The sequence below is a fragment of the Chrysemys picta genome, chromosome 14 (genome assembly GCF_011386835.1).
Source record: "Chrysemys picta bellii isolate R12L10 chromosome 14, ASM1138683v2, whole genome shotgun sequence".
NCBI classification, from domain to species: Eukaryota; Metazoa; Chordata; order Testudines; family Emydidae; genus Chrysemys; species Chrysemys picta.
The window spans coordinates 17,034,993-17,059,486 of NC_088804.1; the positions used below are offsets into that span (position 1 = coordinate 17,034,993).

The 24,494-nt window shown below is 40.1% G+C and overlaps 2 long non-coding RNA genes across 4 annotated transcripts in view; one reads left to right on the forward strand and one right to left on the reverse strand.

The window, feature by feature from the left end:
* The window catches only part of LOC101947655 (uncharacterized), a 53,616-nt gene extending 41,718 nt beyond the window's left edge, over nt 1-11,898 (forward strand). The window contains exons 2-3 of one of the 2 annotated variants that reach the window (XR_010592552.1): nt 4,807-4,975; nt 11,682-11,898. This is a non-coding gene — a long non-coding RNA (uncharacterized LOC101947655). Of the gene's footprint in view, nt 1-4,806 lie in introns of both variants that reach the window. The other variant, XR_006174955.2, reaches the window with a different exon arrangement.
* LOC101947479 (uncharacterized) overlaps nt 1-24,494 on the reverse strand; it is a 64,187-nt gene that overhangs the window by 37,886 nt on the left and 1,807 nt on the right. The gene's annotated exons all lie outside the window — the stretch shown is intronic.

Sequence of the window (24,494 nt, forward strand, 5' to 3'; positions counted from 1 at the left end):
TTTTCCAAGAGATATTAAATGTATTAATATTATTATTTCATTTGGCATTTTAAGTTTGTCTCTTTTCCTCTTGAGTTTTCAAGATGGTTTTTGGTGGACGTATCCTATAACTATCCTAAGGAGCCAGTCATTTTAAATATTATCGAAAGTATTATTCAGGTAGATAAGTGTGTTATCATTTCAGCAGTCACGGTAAGTTGTCTATTACAGAGGCATTAGGCTGTAATAGCACCAAATAGCATTGTGTAACTGTGATTTTTCTGGCATAGCCCATTACCGCCAAAACTGATCAACTGTGTGCATGACTGATAGTGTCCTATGAGGAATAAATCAGAGGGTTCCGAATATTTTAAATATAAATAGGAAAATATTAGCATGAGCGTAGATCATAATACGTAACTCTGATGAGTTGGCTGTTGAACTCAGGTGACCTGATTAACAAGTTTAGAAATGAAATTATGAGATGAAACCTACCCACCCATTTTCCTTGTTATTGGGCATCCCACCTAACTCCCTCCCATGTTTCACTGTCCAGCCCTGATTCAGCAAAGCATTTAAGCATGTGTTGAAATAAATTTGTTAGTCTTTAAGGTGCCACAAGTATAGGGTGACCAGACAGCAAGTGTGAAAAATTGGGACGGGGGTGGGGGGGTAATAGGAGCCTATATATAATAAAAAGGCCCCAAAATCGGGACTGTCCCTATAAAATCGGGACATCTAGTCACCCTACACAAGTACTCCTGTTCTTTTTGAAAGGTAATGGAATTTAGGCATATCCTTAAAGCCAAGCTTAAGTATTTTGTTGAATTGGGGCCTTATATTCTTCTGTTATTGTCTGGGCCAGATCCTGAGATGGTGTAAACTGTCATAAGCCCATTGACATCAGTTGCTTATTTCAGCGGGCCCGTGATAATTTACCCCCCCACACACACACACACACACACACCATTGTTTGTTTCTCTGACTAGCCTATTAATTTAGGGTCGGAGATGTATGAAATTTAAACACACACTTCTCTAGGCCCAAATGCTCCCCACAGTGGCGTGGTACAGAAGAAGAGCAAAAATCACAGACAAGATACACAAAGAGGATCAAAGGGTCAGCAGGTAGACTGTGGGGAAAGGTGCCATAGCATCAGTAGCTCTGTCCCCAAGTCCCCTACCTCACGGGGTATGATATGATATAATTGATACATGTTTATAAAGTACTGTAACAGGACGGCTTGCCCTTTTAAGAGCTAGAGGCCTGGGGCCAGCCAACCCTGGTTATTTACTAAGGAGGCACACCTATGCAAAGATCAGCTGATTCTCTATAAAGACTGGCTGGAAGCTGTAGAGAGAGGGATTCTCCGGAAGACCAGAGTAGAATACAAAGGCTTCTGGGAGCACATAGCCTCCAGCAGAGAAACCTGGAACTTTGGGAGTTAGACCCAAGAAGGAAAGGCCTTAGAGCAGGGGTGAAAGTAACTTACAGGACTTACCGGTACGGCTGGAGTCCTGAGCGGGGGCATGGCCTCAGCCAGAAGAGGCGGGGCCTCAGCCAGAAGAGGTGGGGCCTCTCAAGATTTAAAGGCCCTGGGGCACCGGCTGTGGCTGGGAGCCCCAGGGCCTTTAAATCACCCTGGGGCTCCCAGCTGCAGAGGTGGCTGGGAGTCCCCAGGGCTCAGGGGCAAATTAAAGGGGCCGGGGCTCCGGCCGCTGTGGAGCTCCGGGCCCTTTAAATCCCCGCCTTAGATCTGGCAGCCAGGCTGGGGTCGGGGTTCAAAGGGCCCGGAGCTCCCGCCCCTGGGGGAGCCAGAGCTGTGGTGGGGATTTAAAGGGCTCGGGGCTCCCCGCAGCAGCCGGAGCACTGGGCCCTTTAAATCCCCTCTGCGGAAGCCAGTGCAGTCCGGCACGGCGTACTGGCGCTTGCCAGTACGCCGGACCAGACTGTCTTACTTTCACCTCTGCCTTGGAGTGACTTGATAAGGACTGGCGGGACTTGGTGGGGGGACGGGACTTGAGAACTTTAGTTTGAATGGGTGTTAATTTAGTGGTAGAACTAGGACAGTAGTTTGTGGTAGAACTAGAACATATTTAGTTCCAGTTCAGGAAAGCATCCCCATTCGGAACATCACTTTAGCATTTGCTTAACTTTAAGATTGTGTGTTCATCTCATCAAACTCAATGAGACTTAAGCACATGCTTAGAATTAAGCATGTGTTTAAGTGTTGGCCTGGAATCAGGACCTTAATGATAAAGTAAACGTGTGTACACACACTTTTATTCCACTAAATTTTCCTCAAGAAATATGCATTAAAAATGTTTATATGAATAATCATCATGAAGTTAGACACATTACTACTAAGTACTATTTACACAAACATTATAGGCCTGGTCTAACATCAGTGAAAACAATGGGACTTTTATAGGCACAGAATCAATCCCTATATGCATAAGTAACTATTAATTGTTCACTCCATGTCCAGCATTATAAACTTGTATGTATGGCTCTGAAAGCAAGGCATGTGCATCACCAGGAATTGTAGCTGTAGAAACCAGTTTGAGAGATGACTTGGAAATACCTCAGACAGACAGACAGACAAAGGATTTTCTTGCTTGGCAGTCTCCCTTCAAAAAGGATTTACATTTTTTCCTCTCACTTCCTCATCAACACAGACAAGGAAGCAAACAAACATTATCATCCCTTTCAACAACAGAAGTGCTGTAGCAAGCTAGAAAACCACAATTTGTATAGACAATGAAAGACAAATGTGATAGGGAAACATGCTTATGGGCCCAATCCTACAGAATACTGAGCACCTCTTAGGAGGCACTGTGTGACCTTAACTCCATTGCTATCAAGAGACACACTCAGTACCTCACAAGATTGACCCTATGGGGTCATGATGAGCAAATAGTGCTTGATCTAGCACCACTGAAGTCAGTGGGACCTTCATCAATGACATCATAAGAATGGCCATACTGGGTCAGACCAACGGTCCATCTGGCCCAGTGGCCAATGCCAGTTGTTTCAGAGGGAATAAACAGAACAGGTCATCATAAAGTGATCCATCCCCTGACATCTATGGACAAAGAATCAAGCTCATAGTAAGTCAAAAGCAGCGAGTGACAAATGATTCAGAGGGGCTTCTGCACACGTTTGAACTACCGTAGGTGTCACTTCTTCTATAATAGAAAACATGGCACTGTGTACAGAAATCTGTCACCATTATCTATTCAGAAACCCAAAATCATTCACAGTCACGTCCAATTTTGAGGGGAATTCAGAAAACTAAAAATGGTCTTAATAATGAAAACAAAACCACATCAGATGCAGCCTAGTTGGATGCCACTTTCCTTTGTGTAAATACATTTTGTAAGATGAAACAATAGTCTCCAATATGGACATCCCCATAATACCTAGCTACCAAGCTGATATTTTCCAATGGTCAGAATTTCAAAAGTGTTAAACACAGACAATTGATTCATCTAAATGGAAGCTGGGCTCTGCCCATAATTGTCCAAGATGTTTGTGCTAATTTGGTTACATCCTAAAGAAAAACTGCTACGTATTGCAGACATCTGCATGCACTCAAAGCTTTGTCTGATAAAATGTCTCACTGTTGGAGCTTATGATGAAAACCATAACAATTCTTTTGATCAGACACTTTGGAAGGAAATAAAATTAAAAGTTCAAAATTAACTGTTGTGAAATGAGTCTTCAAATAAAAAAAAAAGTAACCGTAGGTAAAGCAATTCTATTTTCATTTCTTATATTACAAGAAAGAGCACTTACTAGCACTTATCCCAGACAAAACTTTGTTGGGCTACAAATAACGCTGAACACCTAGCCTTCTAATATGTATTGTTAGAATTCATAACAATATTGTTGTAGTTATTTATGTAGTGGTAACATTGTTATTAATGTAGTGGGGGTGGTTTTATTATGCAAAATTGTTCACATTTAGGCCTGATCCAAAGCCTTCTGAAGTTAGAAGAAAGACATCCATTGACTTCAGTTGGCTTTTGATCAGGGGTTTAATCATTTAGGTCCCCAGTCCAACAAAGAACTCAAGCAGGTGCTTCACTTTAAATATGTGAGTAGTTTCATTGGTTTCAATTTGACTATTCACATGCTTAGGTTCTTTGCTCAAAGAGGGCCTAGTGCTTGCCAGATCTGACCAGATAAGACCCAGAAAAGCAGAAGAAATAGAGATAATTATAAAATTAAATTTACTAATATAATAAGACACTGAAATTGCTGTCAGCTTCTTTGTATGGTAGTAATGCTGTTTGTATGCATTTCAGTATAGATAGAAAGATTATCTACTAGGAAATATTCTGCTCACTGTCTTATACTGAAAACAATTTATATAAACTTGGTAGCAATTTGCTGTCTTCACTGTCTTAAAACCTATGATCTGTGTCCAGTGAATGGCAATTCAAGTGGCCCTGTGGACTTACGTCATACATCTTGCTCACTTGTGGGAAGTAATGGAAACAACTTAGCCGGGAGAGAGATGTCCTGAGAGCAGGTGATTAAATTAGCATGCTTTAAAAAAAATCAAAATATATTTTTAAAAGGTTGCATTTAAAAAAAAGACCATGTTAAATCAATAGATCAAGAGTGCATTGAAGTTGCTACAACAGCCGTATTCCAAATATAGGTCATATATGTTTGATTATGCTATTCGGATAGTTTGATTAGGTTTGGCAAATGAAAACCTTGTCTTATAATGAGTCATTTTTACCTCCTGGATTTGCATATATATATATATATATATATATATAATATCTGTTATATTAATTATATCTATTTTCACAGGTATAGACCGACATACCCCAGAGTTGTGGCACCCATTAACAGATCAAGCAAGCGCGTGCAGCTGTGTTTTGATCAGTGAAAAGGTTTCCTGGCATCCAAGAACTGAAATCACCTTTTGGGGTATGACAAACGCATCCAAGCATCTAGCAAGTGAAAATCGAGGGTCTCGGTAAGGAAGGAATAAGAGAAACTACCACAGAGAATTAAAAGTAAACCTTTAATAGTTACAACTGTGCAAACTCAATCACATGCATGCCTTCTATTGGCACCTAGCCCTCCACCATTACATTTGCTAGCTTACAAAGCTAGTTCCCATTCCTTCCTCCTGCCCCCTTTTGCCCCTGTTTTTGCACCAGGCTTCCCCAGCTACCAGAGTTGTGGGCTCATCTTCATCATCCATTTAAGCACAGGCACAGGCTAAGAGGATACATTTACCCTTTTGCCTCCTGCTCTGAAACAGTGCTTCAGCCACTGGGAAAGGAAGGAGCTACTGAGCTTGATGCCCTTTGTGGGCATGTTCCATGCTTTTTAATCATTGCATAGCGCTTAAATACTGTGGGGATAGGCACTTTGGAGGTATCTAAGATGACAGAAAGACAGGTACGATTCAGAGGAAAATTAACTTGACAGAGTGGGGTCAAAGGGTTTTAACCAGCTCCTTCGTTCTGACTCCCTCAGGTTCAGCCCCTCACTCCTCCATCATTGTAACTGCATGCTTGACACAAACAGACACGGGAGAGGCACCATTTTTCAAGTTGAGCCGTGCAAATAGCCTCCACTCAGACTGTATTGCAATCTCTGGTTAACCTAATATCAGGAAGTGAGCAATACAGAGCACAGTCTTCCCCCTCAGAGACTTCCATGGCCAAAATTGTTTATGGTGGCCACAATTAATTTTCTAAATTTGCAAACCTCAGTGTCCCAACTATTTTCATTCCCCAAAGGCCAGTTTTCAGCACCCACTAGATTAGTTGGAGATCTGAGTTCCAAATTTGCATGGATAAATACTATTTGTCCATGCAAATCCAACTTTGCAGGTGAAGCAAAAATTTAAGCCGCTAATATTGTGTGCCTAAAAATGTGGACTTTCAGTTTGGGGGCTGCAAATTCGAGGCTGCTTTTGAAAGTCTGCAATGCTCCCAGCCTCCAAAGGCTTGACATTCAAACTTCCTGTAGTCATATCCAAACTTGGGGATACCCAAGAAGTATTCACTGAGCTTCCAGATGCTCCCCTACCCTAGGATGCGTTAAGGATGGAGATTAACCAAAATATATGGTAGAGATTTGATATGGGCTCTATCCACAGCACTTATTTGCTCTGTTGAGCTCCTCCTTTTGCAAAATCCTGCTTGCCTGGTGATGGAAAATCCCTGGTCCAGTCTTACTAGAGTCATGTGACCAGCAGAAACATAAGCCAACCAGAGAGATTTACATCTTTCAAGCTCTTTTCATGCTGCCCTCCTCAGATTCCTTGAACAGCAGCTTTCTTGTTCATAAATACTGCAGATACATTGAGTCTGATTCTCATTTACACTAATGCCCCTTTATGCCGTTCAGCAGTGTGAAAGGACCTTAAAGTGGGCGTAACTGTGCTTTAAATGCACTGTAAGGCCCCTTTACCTGCTAGAGCCTTAATGTAAATGCCTTCTCTTTTCCCTTCCGTTTTCTTATTTTGTTTCTTTGCTTACCAACCCTTCAGATCGAATGTATATGGATTTAGGGGGGTATTCCAAGATCCAAGGGGATTCTCCCTCTCTGAATCCTGAATCATTAAAGATGGCTGCACCATTACACTAAACACAGGCCCAGTTCTTCACATTTATCTTAGGTTAGCACTAGGGTGACCAGACAGCAAATGTGAAAAATTGGGACAGGGAGTGGAGGGTAATAGGAGCCTATATAAAAAAAAGACCCAAAAATCGGGACTGTCCCTATAAAATCGGGACATCTGGTCACGCTAGTTAGCACATTCCTTTATTTAACTATCTCTCATCTGACTACATCTGAGCATTCCTTCATTACATTTTCACTTAATCTTTTACCCCTGACTCAGACTAAGCATCCCGTCACATATCACCCAAGGGACCATCTCCGCTTCCCCCAACCACCCCTCTACTCTTTCCTCCCATTTAGATTCTATACTCCACTCTGCGTAATTTGCCTGATTATGTGGAGGGAGCGGTAGATCTCTTTGTAATTGCTGTTTTACGTAAAACGTTGATTCCTCAGCTTCTGCCTGGTTTCAGGACCTAACACCTCACTATGGGTTTCCCTGGGATAATCAGCGAATAAGGCCAGAGAGGGCCTGAGCCCTGGGTTCAGAGTACATTCCTGTATTTGAAAGCAGCTCCACGGCATCTGCAAGACGATTCTTGGCACTTGCCTGGTTAAACTGCATGTGCAATATTGTCTCTCCAGGCATTCTGGCAACCCCTGTAGTAGGATTTCACTTGTTCTCAGTCTTTCTGACTCAGAGACATTAATTCCCCCCAAGCTCCTTTGACAGATATAAGAAGTTCTCTCTTTTTTTAAAATATAATTGTTACTGGATATTTCTTTTAACCTTTCACTGCCACTCCTGAACGGGGTGATAGTTTCTCCCTCCAGATGATGATCTCTAGCATGCAGTAACACAAGTTCCAATCACCTGCTCATTGTGAAGCTAATATGTATTATGCGGCCAATTAATTTATGCCCGTGCCCAAGAGACTCTGCCTCTCAATGTACTCCCTGCATATGAGGCCGTTCTTTCAGCACTTCTATTGTCAATGGCCACATGAAGGAAGCCATTGCTCAATCCAGAAACTCTTTGTTTTACCAAAAAAGGGTTGAGAAACATTAGGCAAGACTCTGCTGTATCAATTCATCAGATGCGGTGGAAAGAAAATGTCTTTAAGAAAAGCATTTTGGAGGAGGATGCAAACAAAGCAGTGTCACCGGATCAGCTCAGGAGGCAGCCCAGCTGAAATCCACTGAAGTAGTCATTTTCTCCATTTCCAGTTTCTCTCTCACACACAAAAATTGTCTGAGGAGACGCAAATATTTAAAAACAAAAAGACCTCCCAGGCTGACTTGAAACATGTTCAAACTACACATCTTCTCCCTACAACCCAGTAAATATTTCTTTGGCCCCACAAAACATTTTACACTGAACCCAGGAAACCTCAGGTTGACCTTGGAAGTAAGATTCCTCCTTTTCAAAGCAAATGTTTCGGCAATGCTACTGGCGGCATTGCACTTTTCCACCAGAATCATATAAAACCTGTCTTTTTTGGCAAACGTGCTAAATTGTGCTGTTGTGAACTAGCTGCTTTCCTGGTTAACTGCACATGGACTCTCTGAATTCCTTGCTCCATTTTTACACCATGGTATAAGGCTGATGGCAATGCTACAATGTTCAACAACCTTCTGGGCTAGATCCTCAGCTGGTATAAATCAGCATAGCTCTCATGACGTCAATGGAGCTACATAGACTTACACCAGCTGAGAATCTGGCCCTTATATCTATAGCAGTGGTTTTTAATCTGTGGTCCCCAGACCCCTGGGATTCCACAGACCATGTCTAAGGTTTCCAAAAGGGTCTGCACCTCAATTCAAAAAATGTTAGGGGTCTGCAAATGAAAAAAGGTTGAAAACCACTGATCTATAGAGATCATGAGAGGTGTTCTCTTCTATTTGCACTGGCTGCTTTAGCAGCATTTAATACTATAGGACCTTTTTAGCTTACTTTGAATCCTCCACTGGGATTGCACATGTCTGGATTTGATTATCTTTGATACAGACTGTCAATTTGTTTTCCTCTGATGTTTTCCTCCTCTGCTTGCTGTGTTAACTCTACTGTCCCCCAAGACAATTTCTCATATCCCTCTGGGATGTTCTGAAAATATAGTTTTGAAATTTCCTTTGACGTCATCTTCTTAGTGCATGTCTGCTCATATTCAGGTAAAGATTCCCTGGGACTGATTTCAATTCTTTGTAGTAAAGTATGACCATATGCTCACTGTTTGGAATTTAAGGACATGTAGGGCCTGAAATCCATCCTCTGATGTCTATTTGATGTCTGTTAACTGATGCTAAATATCCTGATGTTCACTATGATTGCAATCTCCACTTTAACATTCGTGCATTGTTTACAGTACCACCAGAATGGCTTTTAGATTTTTTTTTAACTCTTTAGCATAATTAGAAAATTATTTCTGTTCTGTTTCTGTGGTAAAACAAAAGAAATAGAGATGGACAATTTGGTTCAGATGTACCATACGAACTGAACCAAACTTTGTCTAAAATTCCAACCAAATCCCAAACAAACATTTTTTGGCATTCAATAAAATGGGGGATAAACTTCTTTCAAAATTATCTTTTTTATTTTTTCACACCTCGTGCTTTCAAGCTGTAGCCAAAGCAGTTGTGCTGTGTGCTATGAGAGAGGCTATTCCACAGAGATTTCCAGTCCTGCAGTCTGATCCACATGGATGTGGACCACACCCACCCCAAGTCCTGTTGAAATAAGTGGGACTTTTTATGTGCACAAAGGTCTGGATTTATCAATTATATTGCAGGATGGGAGCCCAGTTGTGCAGATTTAAGAGTTTCGTGCAGTTCAGACAATTATAAGTATCTGAAATGTTGGGTGTGTATTCAAACCGGGATGAACCTCTGAACTTTCTTAGTTTTTCTTGTTACCACCAAAAAGGAAAACACCTGTTTTGTTTTTTGTTCCTGCACTTGAATTCAAACAAAGCAGGGATTTATAAATAATCGCTGTTTTCAGAAGGAACAATATTCTGTAAGGATCATTCCCAGATCTGATGAACACACAATACTCATTGAGTGAACTTGCACTTGCTTTCATGTAAAATATTAAAAGGACTATCAAATATGTTTGGTACAAAATACCTGGAGTATATTGCTGCTGGCAGGATTCTCAGGTTAGTACGTTCTGGTTCACTGTAACAGTTCTGTCGTTTGGGCCATTTGCATGTGAGGTTATTACATCTTTTGACACTTGAAGGCATGTGCCACTCTCACACAAAACATTTGCAAAGTCAAACTATAAAAAGGGGAAATGAAATGTAGCCTTTTTTCCCTATTGTTTTTATTTTCTAGTGAAATGTGTTTTAAAAGGCCTCTGAAATGTAAAATTGCTTTTGTTGTAACAACTAAATTCATTTCACTTTTGATCTGAAATGCATTTGTAGCAAATTTCCAGAGCTGAAAGGCTAATCTAATAACCCTGTATGCACTAAGTCCAGAGCTGAATGCCCAACCAGGCACTGAGCAGATGCACAGGGATGGAATCCATCTTGTGGTGACGGGAGTGTGCTCTGTAGGCCCTTCCCATACCATGCCTCCCAGCCCAACAGGGTAAGGATGAGAAGTTCCCATAGCAGCCCACTCTTTCCCCTCCTTCATCTAGCAATGCCTCTCGCTCTCTTGCCAGCTGTGTGCTGTTTTGCCAAGCTGCATCCCATTAGGTGCAGGAATTGCATACTCCCTCTGAGCCTTCCATCCTGCCTCCCTGTTTGCAGTGGGATGAAACCAGTTTGGCACCCAACACATAGTTCAGGTAATGTGGAGGCAGGGACGGGGGAGCTTGTCACTCCCTCTCCCCAGCAACTTCTCACACACACACACATACACACACACACACACACACCTCACCTGAAGGCAGATAGGGTTGGATGTATTCCTGGAAATTTCATCACATGACATGACTCCAGGCCAACACTGGACAGTTGGCAACCCTAATTGCAGATCCTCTGAGTCCCTCATGCTGCTCCTCTGGCACAGCACATATCCAGAATACTCATTCACTTTGGGCCACAGAAAGAGATTCAGTTTTTTCATAAGAAATTGGAAATGGAAAAGATGAAGACTTTTATCACTGGATTTTAGCGGAGTCCCTTCCTGCACTCAGGTGATTCACACACAAGCATTTGTTTTGCTCCCGCAGCTCATGCACATAAAAAAAATGCACTTGATTGTGCGTGTGGCCTTTTGAAAAAAAATTGCCCTCAACTTTTCTGTGCCTCAGTTTCCCAATCTGTAAAATGGGAATAATAATACTTGCCTACCTTTGTATAATGTATTTTGAGGTCCTTGGATGTATGGCACAATAAACTTATAATTATTTCTTAGGTGCATCATGTAATGTGGTCACCTTTTGTGTATTATTAAATACCAAAGGTAATAGGCAGAGCTCAGCTAAATAATACGCTCTCACAAGATACAGGTTATTATTGTGCTTGAGTCTACTGCATTTAGCACACACTCAAAAAAAAATCTTTGGAAAAGTTTCTCTTTGAGCATTTTATGTTAGAGCCTTAGTGCTGATTCTGCCTCTAAATTATAAACCCTTATGTATGTACCATAAAGATGTCCACCTAATGCACAGAAAAACATATTAATTGATCACAGCAATATATTCTTATCCACTGAATTAGAGCATTCCACGCATTGTTTCTTTTTGTTTGTTTGTTTGTTTTTTGGCTTGTAAATCTTTGTTGTAGGATACGAATGAAAATGACCCAAATATGTATTATTTATGAATAGGAGTCTCAGATATTATGCTTTAGATTGATTGTGTTAGACAGCGTATAATAGAAGCACAATAAGTCAATGAAAAATAAAAAGCAGCAAAAATGTTTCATGCTAAAAATGTAGTTCCAGTGACACCTCTTATATAAAGGACATTGCCAATATATTGACATTTATATTTATCATGGCTGTGTGCCTGATTTACAAGTGTTTGAGGTGCTGAATATCAGGAATATCCATGCACATACACACCCCTTTTGAATGATTGTAAGGCATAGATTGCTCCATCACCCCTTATACGGCAAGCTTTTCCTCCCTTTTTTATTTTTCTCCTCTAGCTTCAGGGAGGCAAAGGAAGCAGTAGATCAATAGGATGTCTTGACTGAAGTTGCCTGCAGCAGTTCCATTTCTCAGACTGGACACTGATGCTAACTATCAATAGCAATAAGAGGCTGTCTCAGACAGAATTAAGGCTCTTTCTTCTGCATGGCTGTCTGGTGGTTACTGATAAACATCTTGTGCGCAGGATTGCAACAAATAAACCATTTCAAGTGTGCAAACTAGCCACTGTCATTCTTTCTATTGATACTTGCTTTTGAGGTGCGGGCGGAGAGAGTGTTATAGTATTTTCATCTGGATAATGGATACAGGTTAGACAGGTGTAAGGACGAAGGGTTGTATAAAGGTACAATGTTATAAAATGGGGAAAGATCACTGGTGAAATTCTACGTGCTCTTGTAGGAACTCTGAGACGGGAAAAGCCACAAATATGGGCTCTAAGTTAAACTACTTAAGCACCAAATTTAACCCTTTAGTGACCTCTCATTTTAGAAACGTTTTGGTTAATGCCAGAAATATCCTGCCATACTGTTTTATTAAAACGTTATTTGTTCTCACCACTCCTGTGAGTTCTTAAATGTAGTGTGGAAGCATGAACTAAAAAGGAGCCGCCGCCTGTAGTCTTTACACAGTGGGAGTTCTGCTCGCTGGATGAGGGCAGAATCAGGTCCTCAAGTGCCTCATAAACACTTCTCATTTAAAACATGCTGGACCAGATCCTCGGCTGGAGTAAATCATTATAGCTCCACTGATGTCAGATAGCAAGTAAAGCTGTGTCAATTTATATCACCTGAGGATCTGACCCATGGAACTGAACTCTTTGCTGATTGCAAAACAACAACAATGGGCGAGGCAGGTAGGCCAGCTCCTCGGCGGATGTAAATCAATGTAGGTCCAGTTGATATCTGATTTCTTTGGCAGTACAATAGTTTACTCTAGCTGAGGAGCCTGGCCCTGGCCCGTGACAATCTCCAGCATCGTATCAAGTGATGCTTCTCAAACTTTGAGGCTGACTTTCTTGGAAAGGGCCAATCATTTTTTTTTTGAGGCTCCATCCAGCCCAAAGAAACATTTTAAATAATGTTGTTGTTTTCTTAAATAATCATTTCCATGTACTATCCAACAAAACCTGATGTTCATTGTGAGATTGTTCTAGAGACAGTTCTGATTTTGCTAAATTCTAAATTAAGATGGTTGAGGACAAAATAAATCAGTTTCCAGGATTTAATGGTGAGGGCCCCCAGCCCTGAACAAGCCTATAAAGAAAATATTTACATTAGAAGAATCCTGATTACATGTGTCTAGGAGTGCGTGTACACTTCAGAGGAAGTTAAAAAAAAAAACCCTAAGAAACACTTAATGCAGCAAAATAGCTACAAATCATGGACGAGTCATTCACCGGTTGTTAATTTCAATTTTTAACATTATTTTAATAGCCAGATCATGTACTGTAATAATACTTACTAACCCCAATGGGGCAGCACGAGGATTAAGTAATTAATGTTTGTACCATGCTTTGAAATATTATTATGAACTATATTCAATGTGACCGCAGTATAGAGTATATACATTTTCCCCCAATAGGCAGAAAGATGAAGCATGCAGTATTTCAAGTTAGGAGAAGCTGGAATTTCAGAAATAGCTTGGCTCTTCACTTTGATTACTTTCCGACTAGAAAGCTGGAGTCAAACTAATTCATTTTGTAAACATTTCTGATCATTCATGTATAATACATTGCATAAGTCAACGCAGGACAATCTGACTGTTACAAGTTCATAAGTACAGACAAAACTGACTGCTTCATTTCATACAGTAGTAAGGGTCTGATTGTGTAGTTCTTACTCAGCCAAAACTCCCATTCAAGTCAATGGGAGTTTTGGAAAAGAAAGGACTTGGGGATGAGGTTCTAAATTGTTTTGGTTTTCCATAATACCACCCCGGTACCTTTACAGTTCAGTTTCAACAAATGTCCGTACAGCTCAGGGAGAGTGCTGTCGCCTGCATATTTGTATAAGTATTAGGCCATAACCTCAGCCAGTGTAAATTGATGTAGCTCCATTGGCTTCAGAAGAGCTACATGGATTTACAACAGTTGAGGTTCTGACTCATTTTCCTTTCAGTGCACACCACAGCACACAGTCCAAATGACACATTCAGAGGATGATTGTGTTAACTTTAAAGATGTAAAAAAATGTCAGATTGATCCATTCATGCTGTTAAAACTTAAGCTTCCTGGATAGCTTGGCCCCTTTTAGGAGCAACTAATTAGAAAAAGAAAATACATGCTTAGTGCTTGACCATAGGCCTTCTCTAGGCTCTGATTGAGCAAGTCCTTGAGCACATGAGTTGGCCTTTTGCTGAATTGGGGCCCCAGTTCTTAAAGCTCTTAAAAGAACATCACTGGCTCTTTGGCTACAAATAATGTTTATTGAATTAGGTTTTAATATGTCCATTGACAAGCTTGTCTTGTGCATGTATCTCAACAGCAGTTATGCTACGATATAAGCACACAACCCTGAGTTATATTTGTTGTCTAGTGTCACTAAAGCAGCATTCTTTTACAAGATACGAAGCATTCATTTTCTCCCCAAATTATTCAAGACAGGAAATGTTAGTAAAGCGTTTTGTAAGAGTGTAAGTGACTGAAAGCTGGAGACAGACAGAGAAATGGATTACTTTACATATTTTCTACACAAACATGGGGATTAAATTAAATTATTCCCCTAAATCAAAATAACTAGAGGTTTTGGCAGCTTTGAAGTTTAATGAATGTTTATCCTTGCCATCAAGCATAGGTTTGGGGACACCCTGCAGCACCACTAAGGACAAAATGATCTCAAGCAATTTATATTAAAAAAAGGACAATGCAAAGAGGTTTGTAATAAAATTTAGAAGAAAATGCGTATATTGGGAAATATTTTTGTCTACTCTTTTAAGTAAATTAAAATGAAGTTACAAAATTATTATGATTGTGCTACTGTCAGCCATCAGTAGTTTGGCCTGTAGGCTAACTGCAATTGTGATCATTTCAAAAGTAGACTTGATATAAAACAGGTCTCCTTTGTACTGTACATGCTCTCCTATGCCTGGTTTTGTGTTGTTTTAGGGACGCATAAGAGCTGGTTTTGCTCTCTCATCTTTCAGAGTATATTTAGAATTCCTTTTAAATGGCTCTTATCAAACATGACAAGAAGTACCTATTACTTAGAGAAATTCAGATGTGTGTTTTCTCTAGGAGAAAATTAAATCATACTACTAGGTAAAATAGACCAGAGACAGGATTTCCACATAAAACCTGATTTCTTTCATCGTTAATGAAGAAAAAAAAATCACACACGGCTGAAATTTTACATAAATGGGAAAGAATTGGTTTGCTTTAGATCAACATGAATAAATTTTTAAAATGGGCAATATTTTCAAAGGTGTTAAGCTTTTGATAATTCAGCCATAAAAATACTCTGATTTTTCTGAGGGTTATTTTTACACATAAGAAACTGAAAATTGGATATTTGTAATATCTGGAATTCACAACATGTCTTGCTGTTAAATTGCCACCTTAGAGGCCTTTCCTTTAATTTAATTGAAAATGCATATTAAATCAAAGTGATAGACACATGCAATGCAAAATGTCTATCAACAATTAGACTCCCATTTGGAAGTTTGTTAAGCATAACAATTTAAAATGAATGTAGCTTGGGGAAGAAAGTTTTAGCTGGTGGTGCTACAATCTTATACAAAGCAAGTCTGACATTCTGGCCCTTTTCAAAGTGAAATAAAATGCCATACATAAAACAAACAGGATCTCAAAGACTGTTAATCTGCCATGCCATGTCAGTCCAGAACCACCTAGTTCTTTCCATAATCAAATTCTAATAATACTGATAATTTGAAATGATTAAATAAGTTAAAAAACCATGCAAATAATGTAGTCTAATTACCATGTCATTTATGTGGAATCTAGGACACAGAATGCTGCAGCTACTCAGTCAGTGTGCCATGTCAATGCAAAGTGTTCGTATTATTACTGGGCCAGATATGATCCTTATGCAGTAACCCTCCTATAGCTCACAGAGTTTCCCTTGTAGTCTTCTGTCATGGAGACAGGAATCTGGCCCACAAACCACATAGGTATCCTGAGATCACAGGGGCTCACAGGAGATACAGGATCATCAGCACAGAGGCTGTGCTCTCTGGCAACTTTGGCCCCAATCCTTGGTAGCGTAGCATCACTCTGGGGGACTGGTCTGACCATGGCTGTCCCAGCTGAAGGGGAATCTGTACTGTGGAAGGAGGCCATGAAAGTGTAGTACAGACTCTGAGGGGTATTACATGTCCTGGGGAATCTCACCTGGTCTCATGGCAGCAGTATCGTGCACATACTCCCTTCCCCCTCCTTAGTCTGCTAGGGCCTCCACTTCTCCTTCATGGATCCTTGGACTTACAAGGAGTCCTGTCTCCTTTCCAGGGGAAAGAATCCTTCTGAGGCAACAGCTGACTCCCCCCTTTCTACATTGGGGGGGGGGAGACCCCACAGAGACAAAGGATCCTCCTCATATAGATCCAAAAGGCCCAATCTGACCTATGACAATGATGCTATTTATAGATACTTGGTATGTACACACTGCACCCCCACCATAGAGGTAAATCATATTGATACATATTAGAGATGGACATGAGCTGCAAAGTCTGGATCCGAAGTTCTGGGTTTATTTGGAACCAGGGTTTGGTTCTGGCTCATAGCTGATCTTTATTGGGCACAGTGAAAACAGCCACCGTGTTGCATATCAGCATATTAAGATTTTTTTTCTATCTTTAATTTTTATAACATTTGTATTTCCAAAGATTATTCTTCTGATACTGTATTTCTAAACTGAAATTAGTATAACCTTTGAGATATGTGCCAATACTATGAACACAGAACAATGCATTCTCTGTAGTGATGCATGACTCCTTTAAACAGATATAATTCCAGTACTGGTATACTTGTGTATAATTCTTCCAGATTAAATTCTGGCTGTTTCTAGACATTACAGTTATCACCTTGACTGATGTTAAGAGCATAACAGTAAGGAAATTAGGATAAGAAGAAATGCAAAGGATATTCTACCAAATTACAACATTCTGTTTTGTATTATTGGTTTTCCATATTGTTCATGGTGTCCCATCAGAACAAGTGAATGCATATCGACAGCCAATAACAGTTTCTATCTTTGGTTATCTAGTATTTACACCTTTGTTGTATAATCTCCTTGAAGAACCAGGATTACCTCTGATTACAGGTGCATTAAGGAACAGTATACCTCAAATGCCATATTCACTTTGTTTAGCGAGGCAGTGAGCTGTTCGCCCAGCATGTGAATACCAGTGAACAAACTCCTGCAGGCTTCCATGAACAGGGCACGCAGCACCAGCTCCAGGATTTTGTTGCTGTCGGCAAATTATTTAACATAGGCCCTTTACAATGCACAGTCACTAGCACAGCAAAGTGTTACCGAACATTTTGCAGCCCCAGGCAGCTGCCTGTTCTGTCTGCATGGTAATGCTGGGGCTCATGAACGTAGGCTTACTCATCTCTCACCCATTAGGCTCATGTCCATGTCACTTTTTTAACCGGAGCACACTCAGGGCTGGTACGACTCTAGAGTAATTCATTACAATTGGGGCAAAGGGGCTGCAGGCTTGGAAGTCCTGTGAGAAGCAGCACTGGGTGAAATTGGATTTTACTCTAAAAATGTCTAGGGCTAGAAAGCAAGGGTGGGAACAGAATTTGCAATTTAGAAAAAACAAGCTCAGTAATTTTATTTTAGTATGGAATTAAACATAGGATTTCGTTGTGGATGCAAGGGGGTAAACATGAACCAAATTCATCCTTGGTCTAACTCCATTGACTTCAGTCGAGTTATAATAAGAATAGATTCTAAAACTGTCACTTTAAAATATGATTGCTTTGCTTCTGCCTCAATGCCGCATAAAAATTGGAGCATCTACAACTGCTGCAGAAGCAGGGCTGAGCATATTTTAAAGACACATGAAGTTATTTTTAACCCCTTAAAACTGGTGAGATTGGAAAGGTATTTTTGTTTAATTATTTTTAAGTTAAAATAGAGATAAAGAGGCATCATGCTATCAGGCAGATTTTCTAAGCATCGATTATTGTCAATGCTGACTACTCCATACCATCTTGCATTTGGAAAGTTGCCTGTGTTAATATGTGTCTGATAATGGGCCTGATCTTGCACTGCTCAGATAACAGAACTCCCCTTGTAGCTGTGCTTGCACAGGGTGAAATGTGCCCCAGTGCACAAGACCTTTGCTCCATTTAAGTACGACATAAACCCCATGCTTTCCGCACAGGACTGAATTTCATCAATGAAGAGTTTAGGCTTGGTCTGTTAGATTGCAGACCCCCTCAGGGCAAGAAATGTGTCCTTTTATGTGTTTGCAGCTAATTATGCATGATATTCAACAAATTATAAATAAATGTAGCATTAGCAATGGGGTTTGTGTGAACATTTTTTCTAGCTGTATTATATATGACCTATAAGAACTGTATATGTATTGGCCTAGGCTACCATCCTTATTCATTGACGACGTTGGAATGATGCCCATTGACTTCAATCGGTTTTGGATCACACCCTAAATTTGTATTCAGGCCATACTTCCACTGGGATCATTGGGCCCACAAATATTGGTTAGGACTGGGCCCAAGTGATCCTAATGAATCTATGGGAAGTTTGGGAGAGAGCCAGTTAGACCTAACAAAACTATTGTATTACTGAGGGCCAAATTCTGCTCTGACTTTTGCACCCTGAAATCCTATTAATTTCATTTTAGGCAGAATTTGGTTCTAAACATAAGTAGGACAAAGACACCAATGAAAGGTGAGAAAAAGAAATAATTCAGCATAGGACTTGGGAAACACCTACTGCAGCTATACTGTGAGCTCCAAGCCTGCCACATAGGGAATGTAAAGTGGTAGAGGCCACTTTTCCAGTTTATGAGTCATGGGGTGAAGGTGAATTCCATTCTCTTCTTGCAGATTTCCATGCACAAAGTCTGATATGCAGGGAAGGGTGACTTTCACCTCCTAGGTGATAACTGATTTCTGATTTTTATAGAGCAGCCATTCTCACATTTGCCTGTGGATCACTGGTGGCTTGTGTAGCACCTGCTGGTGGTCCACAGAGAGTTGGGTTGTCACATGGTGCTGCCCCTCTTCTTTGTTTCCAGCTGCTGAATTGCTTTAAAGGACAGCTACAAATACAGTCAGTACTATCTTAATTTTGTTTTCCAAGTGGGCAAGTGCTGTAGTTTCTACATGGATGTCATATGTTCATGAGTGGCAAAGGAGGTGATCTGCAAAATTGTGAAAGGGAGAGCAGGTGGGTGCACAAGAAAATCTCCCTATTATACAGGGGTCCACACATAAGAAGAGAATCCCTGTTACAACAGAAAATACTCTTGTCAAATAGTAAGGAAACATATATTTACACACAACAGGCCTAATTTTACTCTCACGCCAAATCAATTCCATTGACAGGGCTGGGTTGAATTGAGTGCAGAGTTTGGACCATGAAGAATGTACTTAGTTCAATAATGGAATGTAAAGCATTATTCACAGCATATTTATTTTATTGAAACCAAACTCTGCAAAACCAGCTTCTTGTGTTGATACAAATAGTGTGATAGCTATCACATTGTAAACATCACACATTAAGTTAGTGCACCTTAATATTAGGCAAATGAAGTTTATGTACTGAAAAGTACTTGCACCGTATTCGGTGAAACTTTAGAAAATTGTGTTAGGAAAATGAGTTAGGTTGTCAGGTTTATTTAACTAGGCATGAAATTTGGGACTAACTCAAGCAACATTTCCCACTGGGGTCTGAGACACTTTTAGTCTGTAATAATTTATTATTCATCACAGTAAAGTAAGTCATCAAAATATAGGTAGAAAACTCAGACTGTTGGTAAATATGAATTGACAGGGTGATTCTGGAAAGAACAGCATTCAGTTTGTGACAATGGGTCTTACCCCATGCTAGATGATTACCTTGAAGTTGTAGGAACTCATGTGTAAGTTATTAGGCAATTGTCATGAAATTTTGGCCTTGTGTTTTTATTTGGACAGACTAGAGAAACCTTGCAGAATTGTGTTTCAAAGATAAGCAAATCCTGAAGGAGAAACCAAGTAAAAAGAACAATAGATTTTCTTCTTACTAATGCCAGATGCAATTTTACCACCTAAATATCTCTTTTCTGTCTTTTTTTTTAATGGCTGCCATAGGCATATTTTCTACTCTTTTAAATAATGCTTTGTATGCTATTAAATAATTGTGGGATATTTAAAAAATCCAAACTAAGGCTCTCGCTGTTAGATGGCTAGGTTCAACGCAATCTGAAAAAAGGAATGAAGGCACCGTTCTCAAAGAAGAACGCCTGGGAGGCCATACTTAGCTAATGGCCACCTCATAAACTGATATCAGGGTTTATTTAAGGCTATTTTCTTGATGTGTACCTACTGTATTTGCGTCATGCTTTTTTATTCCATACAAAGTTACTTTTGTGGTGTGGTACAGCCCATGAAAGTGGAATATGTCTTTGACTCCCAATGTGGGATTTCAACCAGTTTATATAAGGTTGGAGAACTATGTGTCATTTCATTTCTAAACTTCTATGTTTCTGCTGGAGGTACACTGTGGCTTTATGTGGCTTTGATACACAAATTAAACTGGGCTATAAGGGGATGTGGCTTGTGAAAAAAACATCCCCTTTGGCATCAAAGATAATTCTCAGTTCCCTATAGATTCCCTACTAATTTTGTCCATACTGGCAGCGACCATTGAATTCCAAGCTATTTCAGTGATTTTTGGACCTTTATAGCCTACCTGAAATATACTTTAATTCATTGTTACTAATCTAAGTAGCATTTTATTATTAATGTAGAACATACTATATAAAAGAATACAATTGTACCCTTGCAATAAATCAGTTATAATGTCAAACTAAAGGAATTGACTAAAAAAAGAATTTATTACATGGCAAAAAAAATTCCAGGTTTATTCTTAACAGAAATTAAGACATAATATCACACAAAGATATTATATCTAGGATAATAGGATAGGATTTATGGTGGGTGTAGTTTTGCCAGAACTCTTTTGCATAAAATAAATGTACAGAGAAACAAAAGAAATATGCATGAAACTCCTGCAATGTTTGTTTTTCTTCCCCCACCTTCCTCTTAGGGACTGAACATACAAAAACCTCCTTTCTGCAGTTATATTGAACATTGCTAGTAGTTTCATTCCTTTATCTATGCATTTTATTTTTCTCAGCTTTCAACCATCTTGCCTGGAAAAACACTTCCCCTAGCCTGTTTACTAGCTCCCTAGTTTCATCTAGCCTGTTTACTTAGTTATTAATATATCTAAATTGGCAGTGTGCTTCAGGGGCATTTTTGTTAAATTTGAAACAAATATATTTAATGATTGCATTGTAATAAAACAGCTAAAAGAATAGATTAAAAAGATATGGGGGGGCAGGAAGGATCTGATTGATTGAGGGATTGATTTTATTACTTTTCCCGTAGGTGGGGAGTGATAGCTGTAAATCTCTTGATAATCATTTCAGAAGCACCTTCATCAATAAGCTCAAAAGGGATGGCTAGGTGTAAAATTTTGCTGGCCACCGGGTCAAACAAAAGGCAGCAAATGTGCAAAGAAAGAATTGAATTAAATAATTCCACCTTGGCTGGTTATGCGGCATTAGTCATTTTCGTCTCTTATCTTCGCAAAAATAAACAAATAAATAAAAAAAACCCTTCACTTTGGTGCTCTTATATTTGTTTTGTTTTGGGTTGGTTTTTTTCTCTCTCTCTCTCGCCTTTAGCTCAACCCGTATTGCTTACGATTCAATTATCTGGCTAAAAGCTCGCGCTTGTGAGCAATGATCAATTATTAGTTGTCAGTAATAATGGAGAAGGATTCCATTCTGGCCCTTTTTCTTTTTCTTAAGGAATGATCATTAGAAAATAAATCAAAAAAGAGGGGGGGGGGCGGGGAAGGGGGAAAGGTTGTTGACAGCATTGTCCACAAAAGTAGTCCTACCTAAACCCACACAGTCACAAGGGTTGAAATGCGCGTATTGAATAGCGGGATTCCAGGCTATTGATAATAAAACAATTCCAGATAGCAGTTCCTAGCTGCTCCTGGATAGCTGCGCCCCAGGACTGTCTCAAAAGTTTATTATATATCGGAGCACAAAGCCAAGTTCCCATCTGACAGCAGCATCTGGAAGCCCCTAATTACCCACATTTCTAAAATACATGTGAGCAGTGTTAGCTGTGGGACGGCTTGCTATTAGCAGTTTAGGGGGCACATGCAGCAATATTTAAAATCTGGTTTGCACGGTCTCTTTTCTCAATAAACAGAAAACAAGCCTTGCTAAGTAAAAGCAGGTATTTTTGCCATCTGAAAACATGAATGAATGAATTACCCGGTGACGGTGTTTCCCTTAAAGTGTTTTAATTTTTAGGGCAGAGACAATGTTTCCACAGGTTAAAGGTTGATTGTTCGGGGTTAGCTCTGCGAAGAGACCGATCTGTATCTAAGTAAATTCCGCTTTACAAGCTGCACCGGTGGTGCAAATTTGCAGAAAATATGAAATCAATTGGATTTTCTTCCAGATCGTTATTAACGATGCATTATAAGTATATGGGTATTGTGTAGCTTTTAACCCCTGAGTGCTAAGGTTGTTATGTCTGATTGCAAACCTTAATAACAATAATCCAGTCTAGTGTGCTGCATCTCATTGAAATCGTCTCTCACCCGAATGAACTGCAAATTATCCCCTGTTTACAATCTCCCTTCAGTGCTCATCTCAATGAACTGGAAATCGATCCCCAGCACGGTTGTTTTCCAACCAAGGGCTGATTTGCATTGAAAAACATGATGGGTCCCACCACCCCAATTTAAAAAAAAAAATAACCTAAGAAAGATCTCCAAGATCTGTGGGTGCCGGGGGGGAGGGGGGTTCTGTCACTGTCATCTGGACCTTCAAGAGGGGGGAAACCAGCAAAAACAAAATCACAGTATTTTGTGAACCCTCACAACTTCTGTTCGCGGCAATGACATTTAATTGATGTATTGCTATCAACAACAATAAAGACCAATTCTTCTCTCCCTGCAAACACCACTGTGCCCCCCCCCCATCTTCGGCCCCCAGCAAAGGGGAAGAAAACAAACAACAAATGATCAAATGACCCTAAATTAAACACTAAGCGTCTGTTTTTACAATGACGAGGGAGCAGAGAAACGAAAAAAAAAGTTATTAAACTTTATCTCTCCAAATTAGTCTTTCTCCAAACCGTTGTTGTTATTTTTTAATTGCAGGCTCACAACGGGCACGTACAGGCACCAAATGCATAGCGCTATGGGAAAGTGCTTTAAAGCAACCCAATTTAATCAACAAATATATACTGAAATTGTAAATGCGAATCATTTTCAGACAGTAACTAGATTTAAGGACGTGGGGAGCTAATCGAGTGATTGATATAATTCTAACTGCAGACAGTCTTGTGAATAGGGGTTATGTGGGTGTTATATACATATACGTGTATCAGGATGTATACATATATCATGTAAGTATATATTCGGTATATTTCCCAGTGTGTGAGGGTAAGGAGGCTGACACCTACCACTGAATATATCCATCTCTGCCGAAAGATCTCTTTAAATATTCAGTGAAAAATAATGGCATCTGAAATACCACCTATAGCAACATTATTATCTTCATTCTTCAACATCATCCCGACTGACAGCTCCGTTTGTCTTTTTATCAAAATCTACTGTACCAAATACTGCGGGGAGAGGAAGGGGGGGGGAACCACCCTATACAGAAAAAAAAAAGCACATTCAGTGTCCGGTTTGCTAAAGCTCACTAAATATTTGGCTGGCACTTGGGGGGGGAGTAGAGGGGGTTACTGATGTTTTGTCACCCACCTTGATAAACATTTTAAAGTCTAGTTCGTTTAATAATAGGGAGAAGAAAATCCGAGTGAGTCGGTTCCTCGACTGGAGAGAGAGATTCTCACTCTCTAGGTTTCACCGGCTCATTTGAAATTGAAATGAGTTGTATCTGATCAGCCTCTTGCTTTTACAGAGTTTGTTAATATTGATACCGGGGGAAAGGAGTAGTTTCAATCACAGAGTAAATAATCCAGAGGGGAGGGTGGGAGGAGGGTGCTGTGAATGGCCCAGAAACAGAAACTGACTACAGCAGCTGCACGCTTGCTCGTCTTCAGACCGAGATAACCCTGCACATCAACTTTTCGTATACAGTACGGAGGAATTTGACGTGCAGAGGAACGAGGAATACAAAGGGCTCCATAGCGTAGCTACTTCTAAACCAAACATAATCTGTCCGTGTTGTACTGTACGTGCATTTCTGTGGGTGCAATGTATCAATCCTGGGGCTGGATCGAACCTTCCTAACTTCGGAACGGAACTTTTTATTCCGCGATTATGAAATTGGTTGACGATGTATTCGTGCTGCCCGAGCGCCATTTGAGCGGTTCGGGCAGGATGTATTCAATTGCTACACGTCTAGCAGACACCACGTATGTGGTTAATCTATTGTTACACGTACGAGTGTGTGCGCGCGACTGTACACGTGCATATAAAGAGGCAGAGAGACACCTATATGTCCATACACGGGGGGGTGGGGGGGGTCCATTCTTAACCGTGTTGACCCACAAGAAGAGCTGCTCTGTCATAAACTCAATTCTGACTCCCGGAGTTAAAAGTACGTATCCG